Source organism: Stegodyphus dumicola, chromosome X1, assembly GCF_044657685.1.
Source record: "Stegodyphus dumicola isolate Sdum_Otavi_A_Nest chromosome X1, ASM4465768v1".
Classification (NCBI taxonomy): domain Eukaryota; kingdom Metazoa; phylum Arthropoda; class Arachnida; order Araneae; family Eresidae; genus Stegodyphus; species Stegodyphus dumicola.
Genome location: NC_140780.1, coordinates 196142652 through 196162426, shown reverse-complemented (window position 1 = coordinate 196162426; position 19775 = coordinate 196142652). Strand labels below are relative to the sequence as shown.

General features: G+C 30.7%; 1 protein-coding gene across 1 annotated transcript in view; it reads left to right on the top strand.

The window, feature by feature from the left end:
• Positions 1-1386: 1386 nt before the first annotated feature.
• The window catches only part of LOC118203926 (uncharacterized), a 69180-nt gene continuing 50791 nt past the window's right edge, over positions 1387-19775 (top strand). The window contains exon 1 of the transcript XR_004760680.2: positions 1387-1753. The gene's annotated coding sequence lies outside the window, so the exon portion shown is untranslated. The remainder of the gene's footprint in view (positions 1754-19775) is intronic.

Sequence of the window (19775 nt, the reverse complement as noted above, 5' to 3'; positions counted from 1 at the left end):
TATAACAAAATTTTCCCATGTTTAAAAACTTTGAAGATAGATCAAACTTTTGTCGCTTATAGTAAGTTAACTTTTGCTTTGAAGAAAGTATTGATAAATGGATTACAAAATTATTGCTTTCTCAGAACATTTCAATCCAATTCAAGCAGTTTTTTTCCCTTACCCATAACTAAGACTAAATACATTTAATACGATAGAGATATGACTATGAAGTTGCTACTCAAAAATTATCACAAAATTACCATAAATCAGTGTCCGATTAGGCTGTTAAACATGAAACTACACGATAAGTCATCTCATTCAATTTCATGCAAAATTAATTACAATTTATCTGGTATTTTCAATTTCTTGTCTGAAAGCTCAGTCAGGTTAGAGTCAAAATAGTCATCCTTACGAACGTACGGCAGCGATCTGAGCCCGAGCTGCTATTTTTTGTATGATGTGTATTTCATTCGGTACATAAGCCAGGTTGACTAGGGGTCTTAAGCGAAATAGAGCCTTCTTGTCCATTCAGCAGAGCAAAGTGATACCCCAGGGAATGTACCTGAGCACAGTATGTGGGTGACAGGGTCATAAACCTGTCGTGGACGACAGAGATATTTCACCCGTTGGCGCGATTGTCAATTAACTCTCACCGCGACACTGTATCTGCGTATCGAGTTAAACACAAAAGTCGGCTCCAGGCGTTTCCAAATACGCATTATAGGGGACCGTACATTTGTTTCCAGCTTGTAAATCACAAGTCCATGCTCGAAACAACAAATGTGATATTAAGAAATGTGATATTATTTAACCATTTTCAGGATCATTCTTGTTTCAATGTGCATAAAATATTAAACTTTTGCTTTCTCTATTCACGTTGACAGACACTTCTCTTCATCCCTCCGACACTAACTTTTATTCTTTTTGCCACTAAAAAACCTGCTATTAAGAAAACAAAATGCTCTAACCATTCCCATTAAGAATTACCGGCTTAAGTATATTTATTTATTTATATTTTTCTGACAAATGGTGCAAAAACGTTAGTAGCTGTAGAATTCTATAAATCTTCGTGAAATTCTTAACTGCGAGATATTTAAATCTGACTGGCACTTCGCAAGTTTACGAAGCACATCATATTTGAAACTGTGGCTTTGAACGTCACTGTATACATTAGCTAAGAAAAAAGTATGCTTATATGTGTTAAACAATCAGCAACCCTCTCGTTATTTTACACGTTGTAACTTTAAAAGCTTTAATCATCTGTTCCATTAATTTCAGTTAGCATTTTGTGCATGTCCCCTGTCTCTGCTTTAACTTGTGGAAGTATTTTGAGTTTTATTTATTACCCCTGAATTACCTCTCAACAATAGATAAGCAACAATAGTATCTTTACCTAAATGCATTTCCCCTTCTAAGAATAATGCTCTTAAACGTTACTCTTTTCTATTATAAATGCAACATTTCTCGGTGTTTAAAAACCTCCTACTCGAAACCTCTCCAGCAATTTTCTTTGAGGAAACTTCTCGTTTATTATGGAATGTCAGCTTAAAGCCTTAGCGTTCGTGCTCTATTTGAAAGGCAGCTCGGTTACCTCCACACTCACATATCAGGATGGACGCTGGATTGTTGCACCCAAGAAAAGTGATTTTCTGTGTTAAGGTTTTTGGCTTCACAAACGAATGCAGTGCTGGCGGAGAAGGAATCACTCAGTTTCAAAGAATGCGTTCCTTAAAGGAAATGTTTAAGTCAAACGCAAAACTTTTATTATGAAGTGAGTATTTTGTTGTTTAGTATTTATGTTCTTAGTATGCTTCATTTTCTTAAATTTATGTTACAGCTCAAATTATATTACTTTATATTACTTTTATGTTCAGTGCTGTAGCTAAATTTAAAATAAATCATACTTTTGTGTAAAATGTAGAAAATCACAATTGTAAAATTAACGATTAATGGACTAACACATTTATACTAAAGAATTAGAAAGAGTCATCGTACATAATTAGATGAAATTGAAGTCAAAGCAGTCGTTGAAGCAAATCAGACATTTCAGTTACCCATTATTTAATATGAAATTCATAATTCAATAAGAAATTTCCAGTTTCGCATAGCTAAACAAGAACAATACTGAATGTTAAACTCATTTCTTGGCTATAAAAAAAATCGATCTCAATATTACATTACTAATTAATATGTATAAGGTAAATTAAGTTTTCAAATTTAGAATTTCAAAATTACTAAAAGAAATATTTTACTTAACATTAATTTATTCTATTATATATGAATATATTTGAAAAAAATCAAAGGGATTTGTTTCGTTGGCAGCAAAACTATGAACGCAAAATAAGTAAAAGATGGATATTTTTCTTGACTGCTGACCAAAAGAATTGTCTTTCATCAACCTCACTTATTCTGCATTTAATCTAAAATAAAGTAAAACAATGTTTTTCAGAATAATGTTAGTATGAACAATTGTTAGAAACAAATTCTAAATGGTTCTTAATTTAAGAACAAGAACTTTTCATCGTTATTTTCTGTAAACTTCCGTGAAGAGCAGAACTAATTTTAAAGAATTTTAGTCATGGTTAGCGTTTTGAAATTATAAACGTGTTAGATTCAAAAGAGCTGTGAAAGTACCTAAAAGGGAACTATTTAAACTATAGAACAACAAAGCATATATTAATTCTTTTTTTTTTTTTTTTTTTTTTCAAATTACGAATATTTTGAATTCAAAAATGTATTTTCTCTTTTTAAAAAATGAGCACAGAATTAGCAAATTTTTAACTTAAAAATACAGAGAAAATGTTAAATTGTCATTAAAATTTTTCTCTACATACTTATACAAGATATTCAGCAGCTGTGAGGCAGCTCCTGGATTCGAACTGTACAGAGTTTCCATTTTAAGTTGAGATTGAAAAACGCTTCCAAGAGATATTGATCGTTTTAAATTCAAAACCTGGATTTAGGTAAATAAAATCACAGGTAATTTAGAAATGAAAAATTAGCACTTAAATAAATTTACTGACATAATTAACATATTCAATCAATTTAACATTTTTTGTTTATTTGTGTGATAATTAAAAATTATTACACAAGATCTGCATTCTTCAATAACTCCGCCGAAAATACTTTGAGACATAATCCATTTCAAGTCTTAACAGAAGCTATATTTTCTCATTTTTACTTTGCTACTCAAATGTGCAAGAAAAAAAATTGTGCATATTCTTACTCGTAGATTTCTACAAAACATTTTTATTAAGAAACGCTCTTGTTCTACCTACTAGAAGGTAAAATGCTCTAAATATATATATACTTTTAATGAAGGAGACGAGGTTAAATGTGTTACTTGTTTCTTTACTTGCATTAGTTGCAATTATGAATATATATTCACACGTCAGAAGACAGCAGTTCACATAATTTGTTCATAATTCACAAACGAAAAAGATTATGCTTTGGTTGTAAAATCATATGTCTGATATATTGGGAAAAAAGAAAAAGAAAGAAAAACTTTAAGCCTATCTAACACATTTTCTAAATTTAAAAGTTTAACGTGACATTTCCTCCGCTTATTATGCAGAAAAATACTGTTGCTATACATATCGATATATTTGCAATTACGACGCATTCAGAAATGCTTTGCATAAAAGATAATCTATTATTACTGCTTTATATTACGCAGTGACATGATCTCACTTAGCTGATATTCAATTGCATTGCATATCTCATTGGCCAGGCTTCAGTGTTATCCATAGATTTAAACTACTATTTTATATTTTCACGATTCATTAGGGAACAATTCTTTTGGTATTATAATACTGTATAGTGGTGTTCAACAGAAGGGGGGAGAGAAATCAGATTATGACCTTCAGTAGCCGATAACCTTCAAAAACATGCACTTTGGCTTGGCGTATAATGTATTCTTCATTTAACAACTAGTAATGATGCATTGAATGATAATGTTTTATAATCCCAATTATTAGTTGAAACTGGCTCAAAATTAATGAACAAAAATGTAATTTATTAAAATAACCTCTGATGATTCAGAAAAGATAAAAATGTCAAATGGCGTTAGGAAGTTAAAATGACCATAATTATCGGAAGGAAAATGATTATGTCTACATACCATTAATAATAAGGCTTGTTGTTATGCATTTGCAGTTTCTAGAGCACGTGGTACTGTTAATCCTTTATACACATCCTGATTCGGTTTTATTAACATTCGAAAATGCATGAATTCAAGTAAATGATATGCATAAAAGAGCACATTCCATTCTGAAATTGTAGTCATGTACGTTGCATGTTAAAGTCTGAGTTCAGCTAATATAAATTATGCTAATCTGAGTAACTTATAATTCATTGAATTCCACTTCAGAAACTGAGAATACAAAATTAAGGTTTATTACATTCTTGTGAAATTCAATATTCGTTTTATAGTACCCCTATTAATTTATTGCCATGTTAGTCACTCATTGTACCAAATTTATGTAGATCTAGATTTAGAACGAAATTGCTTTGAAGGTGGATTTCTTTAAGCTTTTTTATTTTTACTAATTTTAAATATGAAAGAAGATGGATCGTTTGTTATAATTTATTAATTTTTGTGGTAGCATCTTCATGTGAAACAGCATCTTTTTTTAATAAGCAAACATGACCTTATATTACATTTTACAATAAATAATTATATACTTTACATAAATAAGAAAATATAATGTCTCTATACAGAGAGACAGAGATGTATACATTATCTAAGTAATCATACATAAAATAGGCGGATACACATACATTTAACTTAGGTTTTCTCCTCTTTTTTCACACACACATATATATTTATAATGTGCATTTAAAATTTAAAATTCATATTACATATACAGTAAAGTAGAACAAAAAAAGGAGAAAGGATCAAAGCTGAGCAAACAATCACTGCATTAAACTGAGAAAAATGATATAAAAGTTAAAATCCTAAAAAACTTATTTTTTCAGATTTTCACTTTTTACATCACTTTTATTATTTTATTATATTATGTTACTTTTTATATTATATTTTACATTACATTATATTTTTTAGCTACCGGCTTATTCGAACTTTATTTATAAATCCCTATCCAAATCTACGTTTATGCAATTTAAACATAGGCCATACATGGATAATGACTAAGCTAACTTGAAAAATACATTTAACTTGAACTAGCAGAATATCAGGAAATGGTGTGTGTTTAAATTATGAATAAATTATAGTTCTTTTAAACCTAAATTTGAACTTTAAGACAGCATTTCGTATCACGTAACAGTTATTCTTTCCCTTTGTGATAATTTTATGAAATTATAATAGTTTGAAACCTTATAAACTGCATATCCTGATCACGTCTTTACTTCATTAGTTAATTTGAAATTTCACCGAAATTTTAGAAATGAATAAAATGTGCTGACAACCTTCATAAGTTCTTCATTATTTTTTATGTAAATTGCCTGAAAGTTTGTAAACGTACTGCAAGATTACATTCAGAGTTACTATAAATGATTTTTGATAAGATTAAGTTTTAGGTAAGACTTTATAGATATATTATTAATGGTGATGAATAATGCATTCAGCCTCATAATGTTTTTTTAATTCTTGTTATTTACCAATTATTGTAATGTAATTTTTATTACTGTATTATGCCCGTAGTTGCATTTAATCAAATGGCAGCAATATCCAGGTACTTTAAGGAAAAAACATAAATCGAAAATGTAAAATTATCAGTGTTATATTTAAACTTTAAACTTTTATACATGTCGTGCATGTGTAGTATATTTAAATTATTTAATAAAATTTCTTTGAAACGCAGAAAAGTCTTTGAAATGTGCTTAATACAAAAAGGCAAATAAGAAATCACTGTACCTCATTTTCAGTTTAATAATATTGCATTAAAACAAGACATTAATAACTTCAGCTACTAAATTTATTAGAATAAAATATATTTAATTTTTACATTATCAAATATATATTTGAATTGATAAATATTAAATAAATAATCTTTGAAATAAAAAGTTTTTTCTCCCCCCATATCTGAACAAAATGTGACACGTATAAATATTTTGGTGGTTCAAGAAGAATTTAAATTGTACCTGAACCAAAGGGAAAATATTCTTCACCATCTAGACCTTATAAGGCAAAAGAACAATAATTATATTTTATGTTATAACTTAAGCAAATTTAAGAGGTTTTAGGCTTATTATTTCAAATGAAAATTTAAGAATCCAGGTGTTTCTTAGCACAATGGACAAATGCACTTATTGCGGAAAACTACCCCCGTGGAAAAATAATAATAATAATAAAAAATCCTAAGGTCTACTATTTTACTTAGGCAGAGGAACCCCTCTTTGAAACATTTAAGTAAACTTCAAATTTACCTATGCCAGATATATTTCTGGCCCAAGTCATCATTCATCGCATAGCCTTTTCATTGAAGATTAAATTCCAAACAAACACATACCTGTCAGGATACTTATTCTTTGTACTCACAGCAGTCTCTCTTCAGCGAAAGAGGCCGGGTTAAGAGGTCATGGTATGCCCTCGCAAACCAAACATGGCGCCTCTGTTTGGGACGCAAACTTCTAATATTTCATCGGCCAGGTTCTTCAGCGAATAATGCTCTTCTAATGATCACACACACACATACATGTATACATATAATGAAAAAAAAATCTCAAAATATAGTTGTTCGTTCGCGAGACATGAGGGTCAAATTATTTAAAAAAAAAAAAAAAAAAAAAAAAAAAAAATACTTCGTTTGCTTAGTTAAGCCTCCGTTTGTCTACGCAGTTTTTTCCCTCTCTCAGTAAGTTCATTATTCAGGTGAAAGAAAGATTCATCGTATATGCAGGATAGTTTCCAAAACAATATAAAAGTTATCAAAGGGAAACTACTGAAATAAATTTATAAAGATAAAAGAGAGATATGAAGGGAGATTTATCTGCCTAATAAAGAAATAAATCAGCTCCATAAATATTTTAATATACTGCAGTTTTTTAAAGAAGTGTGATTAAATTTTGTGCTTATGTTCCCCCAAAATTACCAATTGTTGATATCATACGTTTTTTTAATTATTTTGCTTCCTCCTGTTTTGTGCTTTTTAATCTTTCCAAAATGCTTAATCTCATATAATACGCTTCTCAAGATATATTTTCCATAAAGAATACTTAAAAAGTATTAAAAAATTGTTCAGTCATAGTGGAATTGTTTGAAAAAATTGTGCGGAGAGAGAGAATACGAAAGCTTCTTTAAATTTTCATCTTTTAGGGAACTACATCAAATATACAATATAATCACTCGTTTGGACATCATAATTTTTATCTTACAAATACTACCGATAGAATAGAAAAGATAGAACTTCATATAGGAAATTAACAAGTTTATTTTTCAGTTTTACAGTCTTTTCTGTGACATTTTTTAATTATAGTGCTTTTTCTAGCTCCCTATAGCATTTTCTGCATTTCCTGCTACAGCTTTCATTTTGAATTTTAAGCCTTTCCATGCAGTAATGAGTAATAAGCACTTTCAATAAATTTACTGCAGGGGTAACGTGAAGCGGAAACTCTCCATTCTTGTTTTCAGTTTTAGTACCTGAAATTACACCAAATATGTGGTAATGCAATAAAATAATGATGATATTTTAAGTAGGTTAAAAAAAAAACGACACCGAGGTAAGTGCTTTTCTCCAGAAATAACTAATCAAAAATTATAGACTAAAATGATATTAAATATTTATATATATATATATATGTGTGTGTGTGTGTGTGTGAGAAATAATAAATAGAAACGAGAAGGGCAATTGAGTTAATGGAATGCTTAAATTAATGAAATATAGAAAGAAGGAAGAAGAAAAGATAAAAGGCAGACTGGTCAGTCAAAATTTCCACTTATTTATTTAAATAAAATTTCACAGAATGATACGTTTAAAAAATTGCTTAAAAATTAGAAATTTGGTTTAGGTCGTAAAAGAATTAATAAGCGCAATTATGGAATTACAAACATACGTAGATAGACGAAGTAAAAAGGTCATCAAATACTAATTCAAATGTAAAAATGCCTCCTAGTTTCAAAAGCAAGACAACATGCCAGTTCTTCCTGTAATGGAAAATTTCTCAACGATAATAACAGCTTTGGAAGGGTATTTCATGCGTCAAATGTTGCAATATTTGAATGCAACCAATGTTGAGTTGCTTTGATTTTAAAACTTTATGTATGTCCACGTGTTGTGTCATTTCTAATATTTGTAAATATATGTAAATTAATAAAGGGATTTTATGGAAAAGTTAAAATGAATTTTGATAAATCGAAAAATGATTCTAAAGACAAGCGACTTCTGAAATGCACCTGAAAAATCATAAAAATCGTAGTTTCCCTCCCCCCTTTCTCTCTCTCTTTTTTTCAAAACAAACATGCAAACAATTTTGGGACGGTGGCTAGCAAATATCAACTGCCAAGGAGTCGAGTTCCAGCTATGATAACAGGTAAGGCAGAAACATTCGTAATTATAGTATAATAACTAATCTTTACTAAACTGGAACATTTAAAATTTATCTATACGAAGGATCTCTCGTTAAGTTGCTGGTTTCCGACGAGAAGTTAATGACCATGCTATTCTTTTGCCGGAAGAGTCTCAATCAAAATTGGGGTGAAGCTTGTTAAACATGTCATATTCTTTACCAAAATTTAAAATTTCAATCTAGTATACTGTTTTAAAAGTCTGATAAATCAGCATAATTTAGTTTTGCCCAGATTTACAGGCTATTTATTGAAATGGCAGAAGACCTGAGCACCATCATCTTAGCATTAATGACATTAACTAAATGTTCATTTTAACCTAATTTTGCTATAAGCTCAAACACTTTAGTATGATTTTTAATTAGTAACCTCTCTCTGTTACCTCATATTCAGATCTTAAAAGCTATAAACTTCTTTGGTTCTCAGTATCTGATCAAAGTATGTTCGTTTAGTTTGTTGTCAGTATAGCATAGCCAAGTCAATGTAGTCGACATAATTGATGTCAGAGCATATGGAATTCCCGTTACTATAGCTTCACTCATCTTCATTATTTATTCGGAAAGAAAAGCTGGACCGTTATTGAAAACTAGGATATGATATCTGAAAAGTAGTTGGTATAACAAGGGTATTTTGTAGGGGGAGTAGTAGTATGTTCTATTGCCCGACATAGAGGCCAACTCTCTTGAGAGGACAGGAGGGGTGATTTATGTTCTCCCGTCACTTTTAGTTAGATCTCGGAGAATAAAGCAGCTTCAGTAGTGCAGGTGCCAGTTCTTCAGCAGAGAACGGTCCTCTGTTTCAACCTATGATGAATGTCAGATCAATAGAGGACCCATGTTTGCGACGAGGATAGTGATACGAGAGAAAAGCTCAGTTTGCTCATTTTTCTCTGTTTGATAATCCTGCAGAATGTAAGATTGAAAGCTTGTCCAAATTCTAGTTAAAATTAATTTTAGTTTTTGCAGTTAGATAGAGTTTCCTAACATCTGCTCTGTTTACAGTAATGAAGTTGACCAATGAAATCATTTGAGAAAGTTTTCATTCTTTTGAATATAAATTATTTTCCCCTTTTATTCGACTTCAGTGCCTTTGTTTGGTAGAATCTCATGCAATCTGTGTACTTCATATTATTAACTCCACACACTTTTATCTTCCTAAATTTAAAGAAATAGTCTTTTTGCACAATATTCGTACTCATTGTTCTTCATCTTGCTTATTCATTCTGTTTTTTTATCTAACAGAATTTAAAACTATGAAAACATTAATTTATTACAGTGGTTACAGAATTTAAAACTATGAAAACATGAATTCATTATACTGGTTACAGAAACTTAATAAACGAATTTACTGCTGATGAATGGCTTTATGTTCTGATACCGTAAACTTTATCAGTTGATTCGTGGAAAAATGCTTGCGATTTTCTTCTGCTAATAAGCAGAATAGATCAAAATAATTTAGAAACCAATGATGTCATTCTAGTTAAGCAACTTAAAATTATTATTTAAGAAAATTTAAGCCACATATTACTTATTATTTAAATGCATCGATTCAAAATCCATCTGGAAACTATTTACTTTTGATTCATAATTTGCACGTTTGGGGGGAATAAAAGTAGTAAAATGAATTATGCTCACTTATTTGTTAGAATGGTCCTAAACCATGAAATACGGATAGTAAGAATATGATCTATTGCCTAAAATATTATTTTCATATCAAGTTTGCGTGTATTAATAATTTGTTGTTACTGATAAATTGTAGAGACATTAGGTATTTTTTTTTTTTTTTTGGAAGCAGGCAAGATAAAAAATGAGTAATCGCCTTCGCTGGGAATCGAACCGCGGACATCTGGAATACCGGCCCAGCGTACAGAACCACTACTCCACAAAGGCACGCTAGGAAAGCATGATAAATACCTTATATACTTCCCTTTTTAAAGGGCGACTGGGTTTTTTGGGGGGGGACACAGTCGCCAAATCCTAGGTGTGGAGTATCCTCATCCAACACCCTTTTAGTTCGGGCGCCACTGTAGAGACATTAGGGTTTTTTTTGGGGGGGGAAGCAGGCAAGATGAAAACTGAGCAATCGCCTTCGTCGGGAATAGAACCGCGGACCTCTGGAATACGGGCCCTGCATGTAGAATCACTACACCACGAAGGCACGCTAGGAAAGCAGGATAAATACCTTATAGACTACATTTAATGTGTATTATTAATATAATTTTGGACTAATTAATGTAATTTTATAATTAATATAATTTTGGACTAATTAATATAATTTTATAATTAATATAATTTTGGACTAAGACTTACTCTTTGGGAAAAAGATAAAAACTTGAAAAGAAAATTAAATTTAAGATTTAATGTGATAAATTAAGAGAATTGAAATGAGATTTTTTTTTAAATAAAAACATAACTATGCAAGCAAATTTAATTAAATTACCATAAAATAATGGTACGCAAATTTTATACAAACTGAAGCAATGATCTAATTAAAAAATTGTAATAAAACCTTCTCATTCTCTTGCCAGCCTTACTAATTAAAAATCATTTCGTTGAAAATATTCCCAATCAATTTAGAATCAAGTAACAGTGCACCTGAAATAGACATTTAAATTTTCAAATTGATTTTTACTCTTGATCAGCATACTGTTTGCAACAAAATGCCTCGCGAAGCCTCTTTTTCCTATCTGTATACCTTTTTGTTGCATCTGTCAACATAATTAATTTTAATGCATTTGTTTTAGTATAAACTTTGCACTTATGTTTAAGGATTGTGTTGCAGCTATTAATATTTCTGTTACCTAAAACTATTTTTTCAAATTTGTAAATTTCACTGACACGTTTTGTTTTGCTAACAGTTAAATTTTGTCTAATACTGAATAGAAGAAAGTTGAAAGTAAATCTTAGAATAGCTTTAAATGCATCAGACAATTAATTTTAAACTCAAATGCCTAAAGTCTATAAGCTCAGATACTTGTTTTGATCTCGTAACTTTGTATATAATTTATGCTGAACGAGATTTTAAATCAGAATTATTTAAATCAATTAGGACTGAAGTGCTTAGCGACAGAAATTTACAGAAAAAAAAAAAAAAAATTAAGTGCTATTTGTTTTTTGCCTTTGAGCTGCATTTCTTTCATAGCTATTCTTCTTTTGCTATCATGACTCTAATGTCTAAATGATCTTTTGATTGCTAAAAATCACTAAGGGCCTTGTTTCTTGAATTTGCCCTTATTTGATTCTTTTTCAATTAGATGCAACAGTTTTTTGTTGTTTCTTTGCTTAGTTAATTTAGTACGCTTTTTTACTTTGGTAACAGTTCCATAATAAGTATATGAACATTTAACACTAACTTGAATAAGACACTACTTTTTAGAAAATTATTAACTTCCTATTATCTATACTTTCTTAGAGAGACACAGGAAAAACTATTTCTGTCACAGACATTCTTGATATTAACTTGATGCTCCCTTTTTTAACAGATTATCGAAAATAGTTGAGTTTACTAAGTTATTTTTAATCGGTATCAGGTTAATTTTTAAGATATTAAATCTTTCATTCCTTCGAATTCATCTAAATGCTAATAATAAAGATAAAAAGGCGACTTCAGCTTAAACTACAAATACATGATTGCTAATTTTGAAAACAGGTATAAAAAGTTATTTATTACTTCCCAAGATAATGCAATTTTGTAAAAATTTTAGCTGAGAAAGAGAACAGGGCGTATAGAAACGTGTGCATGTTTATTTGAAATCTTAAGCCCATTTCGCTTCGTAAGTCCTCCTCGAAGGCAACCTTCTTCTTTAGCAGATAACCTTTATGTCATTTGCCGTATATAAGTAAATAAATAAATATACTGGAAATCTTATCTTTTTATACTGCATACTAAAAAACATCGTTTGCGATGCGATCTATAGGAACTTTAGAGAATACCCACAAAATTAGTTTTCTTAATATTGATACAGCAAATAAGATCTGAATACGAATTTTCATTTGATTTTAAATCATTAAACAGTTATTTATTTTTAATTTGAATTGCATATTTATTTATTTTACTACTCTTTGTAAGGAAAACGCAAAACGAGCTACCTAAATTTAACTAATAATGTTCTGTCCTTTCCGTTTTCATAGAAAAGTTTTCTGAACGATGAAAGTATAGTGAGCGATTTTGGCAGCTTCGGTTCAGCAACAGCGCATTTTTAAACTGAAATGCAGTATAAAGTCATCTAGTAAAATTATAGCCATACGAAGTGAAAAGTTATGTTTTGTCTATTTTAAGATTAGAAACAGTAAGGAAAGGGAAGAGTAGGAAATCTATATTCGCATATGAAAAGAATTAGATTCACAGATTAATTAATCAATGAAAATTTCAATTTCCTTAAGTTTCTCCGACATTTTATTTTAAGAAACCTTGAAAGATAATAATGGCACATTGAATTTTAAACTGAAATTATTAAACTTGGAAAAACATGAGTGGTCTGATGTGGTCCGCTTATAATTCACATCAGATAATACCCAATGGCTTGAAAATTTGCTAGTTAAGTATTCGTAGGGACGGTCGGAACCCATCAGTTATTTGGCTGCCTTATCATCGAAAATGCTGTTCTTGGTGCCCATAATGACCAATTTTACACTCGCAAAGAAGGGAAGTTCTATTCCAGTTTTGATTATGAACACTCCGGGTTTAAAATCCAAGAGTCTGCAATCCGTCTTCTCATACTACAACTTCCCGAGAGGACTTTCTATTAGACAGTATTTTAAGTGCTCTCATGCTCAAAGACACTTACATTTACAAACATTTATGCTTTCAGAGGGATCTGAGCTCGAATCCGAGGATGTCGCGGTTGGTTCTCCTACCGCCTTGTCAGTAACGCGGTCCATTGTATAAACATGACGGATTTCCAACTTCAGCGTTATAAATAAGTTTAATGCATATGAACATATATTTATACAGCTTTTTATGTTTCCGGGAATGTGAAGAATTCCGGGTATATGTCTTTGCCGAGATTCGAGCTACGCAACTGCTAACGCCACCTGCGGACGAGTTAACAATTTTAATCCCGACAGCACGCGTGGAAGAATGCGATAATTCCTCATACATTATCATTCTAATTTTTGTTCGGATTTATTAGAAAGTAAGCTTTCATATGCTTGGAAGATTAAGGCAAAGAGAAGAGAGAAAAATGTTGATTCAACCTTAGAAATATGTTATTGAGCCATACAAAAAACACTACGGCACGTTTCAATTGAATAAAAATCATCTTATTGTTTTAAGATGCGCATTCGAAATAATTTATTTTAAAAAATAAAAAAAGTTGGCAATGAACCAGGAAGACAGCTCTTAAGATCCCGTTGAAATTTCAGCCAAACATAAATACATTTCTTTTTTGTTAACTAATATTTTTAAGAGTATTTCACACCTGATATCATCGCAATAGCGTTTTGTGAATAACTCAAATAATTGCCCCCAGGGGTGAAGAAAAAAATATGTTAAAAGCGGTCTAGATTCAAAACGTGGACATTAAATTTGACTGGGCAACCATCCAAAGCAACGGAAAACATTTTTCTTGATGCTTCGAGGTCAAAACTGAGTAAAAATCAATAGTTCAGACGCGAGTGTGCAGTCGAAGTGATGAATTCGTGAAGTTATCTATTTCCCATGTTTTCCTAATTGAAGAGAAGCTATCTGTAATTCTCTTTTATTTTATGTTGATATTTTATGTTTCTCATTTTTCAATTAAAGCGTTCTTCGCTTTTATTTTCCTTTAATTTCAAGATGAATTAATGTGCAAGCATTAAAAGACATGCAATTTATTTCAGTTATGAAAGACTTCTTTAAAAATATGTTTTATGTCGGGGCATTTTTAAAAGAACTGAAATGAAATAAAAGAGCTTAACCTAATAGCATTTTATTACTGAGTGATATAAATCACCACTGTGGCAGTAATAACCCTGACGACTAATAGCACGCAAATATACAGTACAGGAAATTAGGTTATTGCTTTGGCTGATATTGTTCCCAAAATAGATAAGTAAAGTGAAAGTTTGCATAGTAAAAATATGGAAGATTTAGGAGTAAAATCTCTTTAGTAAAATGTTTTACAAATAAAAGGTTAAAATATCTTTCTATCAAATTCAGCTAAGTTTCTGTGTGTAGACAGAAAAGCTGTTTTCGCAAATTTTATACTATTTTATAGTCTGTAAACACGAGGAGCTTCATTTTACCGCTGAATCTTTTTCTTCTTCCTAACGCAGTTTTTCAGGTATTAGTGAATAAACATGTATTCGTACAAATACACCTTATAAAAAAAGATTTGAAAGAGAAAACAATTACAATTTAATTAAGCTTTCATGTGCAGAAATAATACTTAATTTATACCATTATATCTCGTACTCATGTATAAATATGAAATAAAAATTTAATTTTAAACCTCTTATTCTTAAACTAAGAAATTATTTTTCAAACTGTGTACCTATCATATATTACGTTATGTTTTACTTCAGCAAAATTTTAATAACGATTGCTTAATTGGCTGTCTCCTTGGAAGGCACTCAATTAATAAAAATACTTTTGCCTATAATGTGTTTCTCCTTGAACTAGTGGTCTTTACACCAGAAAAATATCAGGGAAAGGCAGTCATGGTAGTGTTAAAAAGACACCAAAATTTTCTTTAGTCCCATATCGGTTGGTATCACAACCAGCCAATTGTATAATTCGTAACTTTTTTTTTAATAAAAGCTGCCTCTAGTGAGTAATGCTAAGAATTCTTTAGTTACTTTCTAATTCTTGAGCTGAAATCTGTCCAAGTTCGGCTATGGCGCTCTAAATTTGGAAACTTATTCTCTAGAATTTTAAACAAAAGGCGTGCGTTTCCAGTCTAGATCATTATATATTTATTGTCAGTATTCTGCGTAAAATATTTGAAGCGTCCACTATTACGGTTTGTTTTCAAAATCAATCATTTCTCATATAAAATATATTACATACTTGAGTTTACATACGCAAACACATATATAAGTATTTAGTGATTGACAAAGGTAAATTAGGATGAATTTTTAAATCCCGATGGTTAAACACATAATGTAGTTAATCAAGTGTCAGCGCATTGAATAGATAAATATTTACAGATCCATTAAAGTGGGAAGGACTCCTTGCTGTATAAAAAGGGGGTTTTGCAATGGCAACAGAATCGCAGAGGTTAAGTGTTAATGTCTCAGTTTTGCATCCTAAATGATTGGCAATTCACGAAGTAATTTGGTTATTGAATACAAATATACACCGTTTATGTCATTCATCATTGGCTGATATCTTCACTGATAGTTTAAGTATGTACAGACCATCAAATCATATTTCGTCAAAACGCAAAGCATTTTTGGGATAGAAAAGCTCATAGAAAAGTTCTAGAAGTCTAAAAAAAGACTAAATTGGGCTGAAGGAATCATCGAAATTCAAGTAATAGACAAAGAGACGGTAGATAAGCAACGAAAGCAACCACTCACTGTCCGAATACATGTCTAATAAATAAGAGAGAAATCTTTAAAGAATATTTCATAACCAAATGCCAAAAATTTATAAATATCAGTTAAAAACAGAAAATGATTAAGAAATGGTAATGAGGATGAAAGCAAAGCGTTCATATGAAATCCTATCAAAGGTTTGCTAGAAAAAATATATAAAGGAGCAAGAAATACTGTATAGCTGGTTATTAATCATGGAAAATATTCTATCATATCAGTATAGATTTCTTGAAAGAGAATGCAGATGTGAGAAGGCTAACATGGAAATGCATACCATTAGAGACGAGCTACTACAAAAAAGCATCTGCAAAAAATACAGCTAATTTTTAAAAATAGGAAAAGGAATAGACTTGATAAAACTAAAAAGAAAATAGACTCAGGCATTTAGGAATATGAGTAACATATGTCAACGTTTTTAGCTTATAAATGAGTATACTTTGTTGATTCTGATATGTCTTCTTAGAGGGATTAAGAGTCTTTTATTTCATTTGTTAGCTTTGCAAGTATGTTGTTGTTCTCTTATTATCTTTCATGAACTACTTTGCTGAGAGCTCTTAAGTTTTGTATTAAAATCCTTTCAGATAAAGTAGAAGGTATTTAACGAATCATTTTACTTCTCTTCACATGGACATTCATTCTTGTTTAAATTACCAAACTTATACTGGAAATGGCTATATAAAATTAAGAAAAATAAAGAAAAATGTTACCAACTCCATTAAATCAGGGATTTATTAATTAAATAATTATGTATTAAAGTTTAATGAAATTTAATATGAATGGATGAAGGAATTCAAGCTTAATCTTCATAGATTTTAAAACAAAAATGTCTAAAGTTATTAGACATTTTTATGAGAAGGTCACATGAAAAATCAGCATTGCCTTCCGTACCAAGGTCTTCCAATTTGATAGTTAGATAAATTGATTAATACACCTCAAAGATGCGTTGAGGGAATGAATTTAAATCCTTAGAGAATTATCAAGGCACTAATAAGCATAAAAGTAAGTCTTTCCCATATGTTAATTATTTATCTTAATTTAATGATAATAGCTCGAGACCTGTATAGACTGAAGACTTCACATGTAAATATAATCACGATTTTGATCAGGATATGTAGCTGATGTAACGATACTTTGACATGCGTGTGAGCAGCATGAACTTATAAAAGCTATGAAGCTGAGTAATTAACAAAGACTTTTAATTTTCGCGACGCGAGAGTAGATAAAGTCATGGAAAGCTATGGACATGCAAAGGAAAACTGTAGTCAGGAAGATAAATTGTTCATAAAAGTATCTACAAAACTAACAAGAGTTCGAAATACTCCGAACGCTATACATCAGTCGCACAGAATTTTCCTAGCCGCGCTGTTAAAATGGCAGAATTAAGTAAAGATAAAATGGATCCTAGACTCGAGTACAAAGTATCCCCTCATTGGGAAATTCACGAAATGCAAAATGATTAGCTATGAGGAAGCTCGTTTGGTGGTAAGAATCGGTAGACGTTCTGATAAGCCCGCCCTCAACCTTCCAACGTGATTAATTACCTAAAATATTTAGACTAGTAGATGCGAAACAAATAACAAACAAGAACTTAAAGTGAATTACCCCTTCATGGTGTAATTGCTTCAAATTAGACTATCCCTTGTCATAATGGAGAGCAGGAGTCCTTCTTTAACCTACATTGAGACCGCTCGCTTTTCCTTTGGCTTCAACTCCCTAGCGCACAACTCATTATGTGAAATGTTTCTGATGAAAACCAGACGTTACGGAATACGGAGTTGGTGTTTTATAAAAGAGCTTCTAGAGTTTATGGATTGGTTTTCCTTAGGTTCCTTTCCTAAACCGATTAAGTCTCTCTCTTGCCTCTAGTGAGCTGTTAATCATAATCATGCTGCTATGGCAACTGGAGGATTGGTAAGGAACTATTTGTACCCTATTTCAATAGTTCCTTTATTTGCACAATGCAAGAATTGAAGAACTTATGCAGGAGAGAATTTAACTTCTGTTAGACATGTGGCTTTTATCTCATTGAAGTAAGCAGTACCTTAGGGAATATTTGGCATTTAGCTTTCCAGTTTCTGAATGCATAAAATTCAATTTTTTGAAAAAAAATCGATATGAAGGGATTCAAGCTATATACGGGGGGATTTGTCAGAGATAAAAGCTAAATATGGTTAAACGAGGAGCTGCAAAGCGTTTCATTTTTCTCCTCGATGGGTTTGTTATGATTCCTTTTCGTAATCCGGCAGCTTATGTCACTGCGCAAAGATGCAAATTTTACATGTGAGAGTATTAAATGGATTTAGTGCGCCTTCGTCTACCTTAACATAATGCCAAGAAGAAATGAAAGCTTAACTACAAAGCGAAATAAATGGAAAAATATTCTACTTCAAGGAAGTATAATTTTCGAAAATTTGTTCCATAATACCTGCTTAAAACCAACAATTAAAATGTCAGATTGTTTCATCTTCATTCTGTTAAAACGATTTAATTTCAGAACAACAATTGAAGAAGTGTATTTATTTATTTATTATTGTATACATACTGCAATGGTAGTTATAGTGATCACCACTTAGCTTTCTAGTTACTTGTCATGAATCACAGGATATTATTGCTGCATAAATAATTATTACTAGATACCAGTCATCTTCACTATATCATGGCAACGTGGGTGACAATCAAATAAATAAATAATACAATAAACGATTGTGCTCTTACTTTAACTCAGTTACCTACTTTATTTGCACCCTTTAGAGTGCAATCGGATTAAATTACGTTTAAAATCAATTAAACAAAGTTCAGATGTGATTATATTTTCATATATATTTCACATATTTGATATATACGTTTCAGTATTATAAAGCAAATTTTCTTGAAATCTCCTAAAATGTTATGATAATAAATATTCTCTGAAAGTAACAGATCTCAGAATAGTGACTTAAAGCTTAGTTTTTGTGATTCAAATGGGTAAATGAGATTTTTAACAATATTTTAAATTTTCTGAAAAAAAATTATTCTCAAGAGTAATGAAACATTGTTAAAACTCATAGCAGAACATACTTAGAATTACTATGCGATGTATTTCATGAATTCAGGGAAGCATAGGATATAACATACGAAAACCTACGTAGCAACTTGCAAGTCAATTTAATGTTTCTATTTGTTTAATGCAAGACTTTTTTTTAACTGTTTGTGTTGTAGCGCGATCTTACACTAAGGCATTTAAAACTGCTCTAATAAATTTTTCCGCCTGCGTTTCTCAAGCAACATACAAACCTTTAGAAAAACATTGATATTTATGTTTATTTATTTTTTTTTAACTTCACGGATATTTCTAAAGATAAACAAATTTACTAAAAATTAAAATGCATACATTTTACTAAAACAAATTCTCGAAAACAAACGACTGTTTTTTGTTTTCATGTAGCATTCTTAAAATATTTATAAAATGAATTACTTTCATTTTTACCTCCAGCATAAATCTACTATCACTTTCCCTTTATGAGATCAAGCCTCATTGGACACGCTTGTTTTTAAACCTGGGAAATTTATGTCGAGTGCTATATCGAGAGGGTAAAAAAAAGTCCCCATCGTAACCAATCTAAAAATCCCGATATAGATGACCTCCCTTTTACTCTCTCCCATCTGCAGAGAGGAGTCGAAAACTGATTTTTTTTTTTTTTTTTCTTCGGTGGATATGATCGATTTTAGAATGCTTGAGCAAACAATGCAGATCTCATCGCCCCCATCTTTAG